This window comes from Hemicordylus capensis, chromosome 4 (genome assembly GCF_027244095.1).
Source record: "Hemicordylus capensis ecotype Gifberg chromosome 4, rHemCap1.1.pri, whole genome shotgun sequence".
NCBI classification, from domain to species: Eukaryota; Metazoa; Chordata; class Lepidosauria; order Squamata; family Cordylidae; genus Hemicordylus; species Hemicordylus capensis.
In genome coordinates this window covers 142348373-142357376 of record NC_069660.1, presented here as the reverse complement: position 1 = coordinate 142357376, position 9004 = coordinate 142348373, and the positions used below count along the sequence as shown (strand labels likewise).

The window sequence follows — 9004 nt, the reverse complement described above, 5'->3', positions numbered from 1 at the left end:
ACCACCAATTATGAAAGATAGAAACCTATATCCACCACCATGATAACAGAAGTGGTGATTGCCCAGATATGAGGAGTTCACCAGAGGCCACTTTGCTGAGGGCCCCCTCGAATCTGGCACTGTATTTGAGATCAGGCTTTCAGATCTAACTACTATTTCCTCCTCCCTCTCTCCTGGAAGGACAGAAACTGGAAACGGCACTCCTAGTCTGTCCACATATCAGATTTGTGCAATACAGGAGTCCTGTATTCAGACATGCTGACTGTGGGTAGAATAGTCATATAGTCAAGTCAAGTCAAGTTTTATTTATGGTCCTAGACCAAACAATCCATGCATACAAATAGCAGAACAATTTATAAAAACTCTATAGGTTCTCATTATACATCTTAAAAGCAATATAACAAAATTTAGCTACAGAGTTAAAATTAAAAACATTTTCATCAGAGAGTAAAAATTTAACAATTTGTTCAGCAGATCGGTCTGTCTGTTTACAGACCAGAGGTAGAATTAAGTGCTCCCTTGATTGCCTATGTATTTTACAGGATAATAGAATATGCTCAATAGATTCTATTTCCCCACTGCCGCATCTGCAGAAGCGTTCTTCCAGGGGAACACCATTGTATCTCCTGGCTAATAGTGCAGAGGGAAAAGAATTTGTTCTTGCCCTTGTAAATGCCCACCGGAATTTGCTGAGTGTAATATGGGACAAATAATTTGCTGGTGAAAGATCCCATCTAGTTCTTACTCCTTTATAGAATTCTGTCAAAGAGGCCCAGTTATTTTGCAATTCAATATCTGTCAAACGCTGTTTTACGAATAGTCATATATAGAAGAACTGGATCATGGCCACAAGGCCTGTCCCTGACCTTTCTTGTGATGACTGCTGAATCACGCATACATTACATTCAACATGCATACACAATGATGTACAGCGTGAGTGTTGATCTGTACAAATGCACAGTTATTCACATATTACATTCACTACATGTGTAGCAGAACATGCAATTTGAACTCTAAATTTGGAGGGGTTCAGTCCCCATGTTAATGTTTAAAATGCTTTTGGCAGAGTGTCCTCTCTTCAATCAGTGTGAGATTGCAGAGAGGAGGAGGAGCTGGCTGTGTGGGCTTGACTAAAGGACAGCCCCCACAGCCAATCACGCCAGAGCTGAGGGAGGACCTTCCTCCCACAACTCCAGTTCCAGGGGAAGCAGCCTGCGGTTCTGAATTCAGATGTACCACAGGCTGCCTGGGACATTGGGCTGAGGCAATGAAACTCACTACAACCCGATTGGAGTTCCAGTTCTGAACCCTTGGTTTTGTTGCCGCACCAGACTCCAGTTCTCTGCATTTGGACGTGCTGTCAGCGGAACCACAGACCTAATCAACTGCAATTCTACATTACATGCAAATGTGGCCCACATGTATAGAGCAGGAACATGTGTCATTTCTGGGCATACAGAGAACAAGGATGGTGAGTGCTATCCTAATCTCCACCCCTTCATTTGTTGATTATATCCACATTCAGAACATCTACATAACCCCTGCTCACTTGGCAAAGAGGCACCTTTTAACATGGTGATTCTCTTTATTTAGCAAGGGGAGAGTAACTGGCTCTCTCCACCCCCAGCACAGTACCTCTAGCGACTGTGCTGGTGTCTGTCTTATGTTTCTTTTTAGATTGTGAGGCCTTTGGGGACAGGGATCCATCTTATTTATTTGATATTTCTCTGTGTAAACCGCCCTGACCCATTTTTGGAAGGGCGGTATAGAAATCAAATCAGATAGATAGATAGATAGATAGATAGATAGATAGATAGATAGATAGATAGATAGGGTTGGGGATAAAAATAAAGTGGGAGGGACTACACAGATGTCACAGTTCCTGTTTTCTTCATTTCCTTAGGTTTATGGAGCTGTGGTTATTTTTTGCCCTCTGCTGCAGCCTTTTCTTCCTCCTCCATTTCTATGAGCACACAATTTTCTAAGTCACACCAAACAAAGTTAAAGAAAGGGGGTGCAAGGATTATTGCCAGCTGGTGCCAGTTAGAGTAGGCAGTGCTGGGCAAGATGGATGGAACAGTGTTCTGACTCCGTTTATTCCAAGGCAGCTTCAGATGTTCATGAAAGGTGCAGCTGAGTTCTGTGCCAATCAATCAATGAGCCATGCTTACAAGAACTGCATAGTTATGTGATGCAGCACATACTGAATGTACTACTGCTGTAAGTGCATGTTGGAATCCACACCCTTGATTAAGCTAGCAATAAAGAAAAGAAAAGAAAAATCTGGCATTGCAAACCATTTTCAGATACTGACAAATCGGAGCTCAAATTAGGCTCTGGGGTACAATAAGCACTGTGGGGTGAAAGAATTGTTTCTTCATTCTGTTAAATAGCCTGTTTACAACCAGAATTGTGACCATAAGGGGGTGCTAAAGAGACGTACATACAGTGTCATAATAATAGGCTATTATAATTTCTGACTACTCCAAGATGCATGGCTCCTTTTTTTGACCAATGCCCCTTTGGTCACATGTCCTGGATCCTTCACAGCTTAGGGAAAGCTTTCACTCATAAGCACCTCCTTATTCAGATTGACAATGGGAGGGGGGCAATGCAGGGCATTGTCTTCTCAGTGATGGCCCCCACTCTCTGGAAGTTTGTCCCCCAAAAGAGGCTTGTCTGCTAACACTTCCAGCTATATTTCATTGTAAAAAAAAAAAAGTTTCATTTTTGAAGACATTCTCCAACTGGGGACATTGTTTGCATGCCTCTGCGGAAGTTTGCTGTGACTGCTGGCTTTAGACTTATGTTTTATAGCATACTGAATTTTGTAAAAGATGTTGCTGATACTTGATGTTTTCTATTTTTAGTTTCCATTCGTACCTTGCTTTGGGTGCTTTGAAAGCATATTCCGACTCCTTATCTATGAATAAACATTAATAGTAAGTCACTGAAGACAATTTATGAGGGAGGGTTGTTAGAAATACACACACTGCACTTGATCTTAGGCAAAAGGCCAATAAGCCTTTGTATTTGTGTTGTATTAAGGGCTTGGGCCTAACCTAGTTTTCACCATCATTACCAAAGCATGGACCCACAACGTCTCTGAACAGTTTATTACTGCCCAGCTCGTGCACCATTCTCCTGGAAGGCTGTGGCTGAGGGAGAGGTGGGTGAGCAAAGTATGCTCATGAGCACATTTCCTCAGCTGGGTGGGGACGGGCAGCTGTAGCACCACAAGGAGAGGGGTAAAGAAAGTATGGAACAGGCAGGGGAAAGGGAATAGAGGGGTAACAAGAGATGCAGGGACTCTCATAAGAACAGGCAAAGTCCTGTAGGAAGCTGGAAGACATTCAAAGGACTGTGAGGGCTGAATGAGGATATTTAAGAGACACATGGGGTGCTGATGATGAGGTGGATGTGACAGAGCTGCTGGCTGTTGCTCACACCAAGGAGCAGGCAGAAGACATTGAGGGTGACTGAAACACCCTCCTTCCAAGCTGTAGTAGCACTGGTGGAAGCCCCAAGGCTCACAGAGATGGTCGCTTATCTAGATGGTGGAGGAATTTGCAGTGTAAGAATACTCAGTGTTCCTTTTTTTACTTTTTTCAGAGTCCTTTCCTCACCAGGAGGTCTGCTGGACCTTCGGAATGCTGAATCTTCAGAGTGGGTTGAGATTACTTTCTTTTACTATATTTCTCTTACATCTTTTTGAAAGAACAACAAAACATTGCCATGCAGCTGAGATATGGGGCATGGACTAGGTTCAGAAGCATTTTACTTTATGCATGGACTAGGTTCAGAAGTATTTCAAAGATATCACTAGATCTTTGTTGACTTGTTCCAACCATCAAATACGATTGCTGCTCAGGATAGTCCTAAGTAAAGAAATAGGAAAATGTCTGTATCACAATAGGGAGAATGCCACTCATTTGGACCTAGCAGCAATATATATATATGTACGAGTTGTGCATATACAAATACACAGAACACTCTGCAGACACACATCTTTGAAGTGAGAATATGGTGTGTGTGTGGGGGGGAGGATGCAAAGTTAGCTTTTGTCAGCTTTGTAGACTGACCTTTCAAATTCTCTTGGTTCCCGGGTGTACAGCTGAGTGAATATGATTGCAGTGAGGTGGGCACTTCCACAAGGTAAAGGTAAAGTTGTGCCGTCAAGTTGTTGTTGACTCCTGGCGACCACAGAGCACTGTGGTTGTCTTTGGTAGAATACAGGAGGGGTTTACTATTGCCTCCTCCCACGCAGTATGAGATGATGCCTTTCAGCATCTTCCTATATTGCTGCTGCGCGGTTAAGGTGTTTCCCATAGTCTGGGAAACATACCAGCGAGGATTTGAACCAGCAACCTCTTGCTCCCTAGGCAAGTTACTTCCCCGCTGCGGTGCTCTCCTGCAATTGGGATACTGCACATCAGAAGGCCCCCTTATCTTGAAAAGCCAAGAAGGGTAGGCAAAAGAAGAGAGGAAGAACTTCAGAACTGTGTGGCTAAGTGTCAGCAGCATGTGCCATAAAAAGAAGGAAAGGCAGTTGTGATGAAGAATGAAAAGGAACATTGGCAAATCCTGCTTCCTCTTTCACAGATAGAGGAACACTTTGAAAAGCAGAACTTGTACAGTTCCCATTGTGTGCAAAAAAAGAAAACCAGGTGGACAGAGTCCAAAGAAGATGAACAAGCTGCCTGCACACTGTGGAGCTGTGCTTTGCAAAGACTTCCAAGAAGCTGTTACAAAGGAGGAGTAAGCATAGGAAGGAATGCTGATGAGAAATCCTGGCTTAATAGTCAGCAACAGACACAGCTACATAGAATGTTTATGTAAGGGTAGTGCCACTGAGATCAATGGGGCTATTCAAGATAAAGTGATTTGGTGATGAAAGTTTCTTCATGATCACTTAGGGATTTGGGAAGTTTTTCTGTTTCATGGGTACTTCAGACTATATATATATATATATATATATATATATATATATATATATATATATATATATATATATATGGATTTCTGTATATGGATTTAATTGTTTTAACTGTTTTTATGTGTTTTAATTGATGGTGGTTTTGAAATTTTTTGAATTTTCTGTAAATTGCCTGGAGAAGTTTTATTAGTGGTTTATAAATTTAATGAATGAATAAATAAAATACAGCTCAATAGACTTTACTATGGTAAGATTCATGGAGTTCTGTCTTCTGCCAAAGTTTGAGAATGCATTGAGGGATTTCGCTTATTAGTTCTGGTGCCCACAAACATGCCAATATAGGTAACTGGAAATCTTGTGAGTTAGGGAGAAGTAATAGTTAAAATGCAACTCAGGATATAAAATGCAGATCATGGAAACCTTAGGCCTGTTCACCTTCCTGTTTGGGTAATAGAACTTTATCCTGAGCTTTGGGGATGGGGCTGTAGCTCAGTGTTAGAGCATCTGTTTTGCATGCAGGGAATCCCAAATTCAATCCCTGGCATTTCCAGATAGGGCTGGGGAAGACTCATGCCTGAAACCTTGGAGAATCACTATCAGTTAGTCTAGACAATACTGTGCTAGATGGACCAATGGCAGTAAAAGGCAGCTTCCTCTGTTCCTAGCTTGGCTCCTCCCCATTGCAGTTTTGCCCTGTGTGTGGAATTTGTTATGATGGTATGGGGAGCGCCATATTGCACATGGCCCAAGACTTCCTGTGTTATCTTGGTGGCATGAGAAGGAGTCATACTGCAGCAGTCAGTAAGCCTGGAAGGTAATGACAGAGGCAGTCTGCCCACAGATCCATGCTCTGGTACCCACCAAAGAGACATTGCAATGTGTTGTACATTAAGCTGCCTTTGAAGAACACTCAGAAACTGCAGTTAGTCCCAAGCACAGCTGTTAGGTTAACTATTGGGACTGATCAATAGACATATCTCTCTTCCAGTCTTACACAACTTAAGTGGCTGCTGGTCCATTTTCAAGTACACTTCAAAGTGCTTACCTTATGTGCTACATGGCTTGAGACCAAGGTACTGAAAGGATGACCTTCTCCCACACAAAACTATTTATATGCTAAGTTCATCTTTGGAAGCCCTTTTCTGGGTGTTCCTGTCTTTCTGGGGTAAGAGGAATGGGCCTTCTTGGTTGTACACCTCTGAAATTCTCTCCCATGACAGAATTTCTCCTATATCCTCTCAAACTTTTTCTGTGCCAGGTGAAGACTTTTTTTTTTTTTTTGGTCCAGGTCTTTTTAAACCTGTGGTTGAATTCCAAGCTTGAAGATTCTAATTTAGAATTCAAAATTTCAAACCAGTTTTATTCCGCTGCTGTAATTTTACATCTTGTACTGCTCTGTTTGATGTAATTTGATGATTGTTTGATGATTGTATAAGTTTGATGATTGTTTGATGTAAGTGTGTATTTGTGGTGTTTTAGGTTAATCCATTCATCTTTTATTCCAGTCCTGGAGTAGAGGTGGGGCTCATAAAAACAGCCACAGCAAGAGCACTGAATGCAGACTGTACTTGCCTCTCTGTAAATAATATTTATCTCATTAGAACCATTAATATTCCTGATTCCACCCCACTGTCTTCTCTTTGCATACCACTTTCATGAATATTTTCCTCTGGATTCTACAGTATTGAAAGCCATTTTATTTTGCTTTATTGATTTAATATGTACGCTGCCCTGATGGCCTTGTGCTGAAGGATGGTTTATAACTTTAAAAAACAAAAACAAATTGTGTTTCTGTCACATGATCACAGCTGCCCTGGCAGTAGCAATGCTGACGAGTGGTATATGAAGTCTTATAACTGAATGGATGAATCAGGCCCAAGTCTGCCTTCTAGGTTCTTCAATTCACAAGCTTGTCACCTGGAAGGGTATAGAACAGAAGCAATGTTCCCAACCCAGCAAGGAGCTCAACATGCCTGACCCTGTTAAGATGGTGAGGGCTCCAAAATTCGCCTCCTTATGACAGCAAGCCCAGGTCAAGTAATACAGTTTGGAATGGCTCTGTCTCCCTGAGACTTCTGCACATACTAACCATGTTAGAATCTACTCTCCTGTTTGCATCAATATGGCTGTTCTCTGTATTTCTGTTCATCTAGTAGAATGTGATTAAATTCCTTGTCGCCTTCAAAACGTATCTGGTGCAAAGCAGAATTGCGCATCGTAAGATTAATCACTGCCAGACAAGAAAATGGAGACCATATTTCCCCATTGACCACCTATGTCCTGCTAACGGACTGATTTCAGAATGAAAACAGAATGCTGGGCATGGTTTTGTCCTTCCTTGCCAACCAGATGAAATCTGAGCCTCTTCTTACTTTCCATCTGTGACAGACACTCTCTGCAGGTTAGTCTGTTAATTATCCCTAAATATAAATAGAAAACAGCAGGTGTGAGAGTTTCTAGAAACTGCATTTAAATCAAATTGCTGAGCTATACCTACAAGGAGAGACCTCAAAAGGAAACCACAGCTATACCCCCCCACACACACACAATGCACTTTTATCTGCATAAACCTTTTGCAGAATTGGTCACAAAAGACTTATTGTAGACGTTAACCTGATTAGCTGGGATTTATGGAGTGGTTCAAATACAATATGGTATAGAAGTGAATGCCACCTCCTCCATTGCCATGTCAAGCGAACTACATTTAGGACCATAATCAAAAGCCAGAGGAAATGAGGCTGCTCTTTAGAACTACTGAATCAAATCCATGGTTTTCTTTAAAGCAGTGATGGGATAGTGGTAGTAATGAAAGCTGCCAATGGAACTTTTATCTGATGTACTCACAATGGATAAGGAAAATAACTCTGGAGAATGCTTTCTGTGATACCTTTGCTCCCCTTCATAAAATATCCATAGCCACATGGGAGCTGCTTTCTCATGAGGCTGGTATTGGACAATACCAATGCAGTAACCACATGGAGAGGGGTCAAATGCAGCTTCACATCAGATGTGCTGGTTGCATCTCTACAATCCATGCATGGACAGTTCATCCAAATTATCGCCTAGTGTGTAGACCAAAATCATAGAGTTGATTTCCAGATTTTGCCCAACATGCATAGGCTGTAGTTCTGGTGGGCTATCTCTATGTGGATGATAGAGGCAGGAATGGTGCACCACTCCATGTAATGGGCTGTATCTGTAGCATCCTTCATGGCTCTGGTTTATCTGGGAATATTGCAACCAGGTATCCAATTATACAGGTTCCCCACCCATCATCCTCCCTCCTAGGATTTGAAAGTCCTACGTCTACAAGATAAGTGATGCTAAAGAACAGCCCATGCGTCCCTCACCCACTAAGGTTGCAGATTCCTACTTTAGTAGGTTCCTCAAATCTTTGACTGGGTGATGGTCCTAGGAGCAAACAGATTGGAGTGTTTTAGCCTACCTTCCTTAAGGAAAGTAAGCTTATGAGATCACCTGGCATTCTGTGTGTGTATCTGTGTGTCTGTGTGTGTCCCCCCACCCCATCAACTTCGCAGTGCCTGGACCAATATGAACCACATTGGGTACGGTTGTAGGGAAACACTAGGGACACCTTAATGGCATGGTTTGCAATGATGTCATCCACCCTGAATCAAGATAGGAACATAGGAAGCTGCCTTATACTGAGTAAGACTACTGGTCCATCTAGCTCAGTATTGTCTACACAGACTGGCGGGGTCTTCTCGGGCAGGAGTCCCACTCAGCCCTATCTTGGAGATGCCAGGTAGGAAACTCTTCCCAGAGTGACCCCATCCCTTAAAGGGAATATCTTACAGTGCTCACATGTAGCCTACCATTCATATGCAAAGCAAGGCAGACCCTGCTTAGCTAAGAGACCATTCATGGTTGCTACCACAAGACCAGCTCTCCTCCCAGCAGACATATGAATGTTTAAGACTGAAGATCGCAGCTGTGTGAATCTTATGCTGAAGTGGGCTAACTTGTGAAGATGGTAATTATCCATTAAGATTATAGTGAAAGGAAAGTAGGCAGATTAGTTCTTACCGGAACAACTTCTCATATAAT

At 42.3% G+C, this 9004-nt stretch overlaps 1 long non-coding RNA gene across 1 annotated transcript; it reads left to right on the top strand.

Moving 5' to 3' along the window:
• The first annotated feature begins 1002 nt into the window (after nt 1–1002).
• On the top strand, nt 1003–4947 carry LOC128323616 (uncharacterized). The gene is made up of 4 exons (XR_008306387.1): nt 1003–1471; nt 2871–2942; nt 3613–3666; nt 4383–4947. It is a non-coding gene; the product is annotated as an uncharacterized LOC128323616 (long non-coding RNA).
• Nucleotides 4948–9004: the final 4057 nt, after the last annotated feature.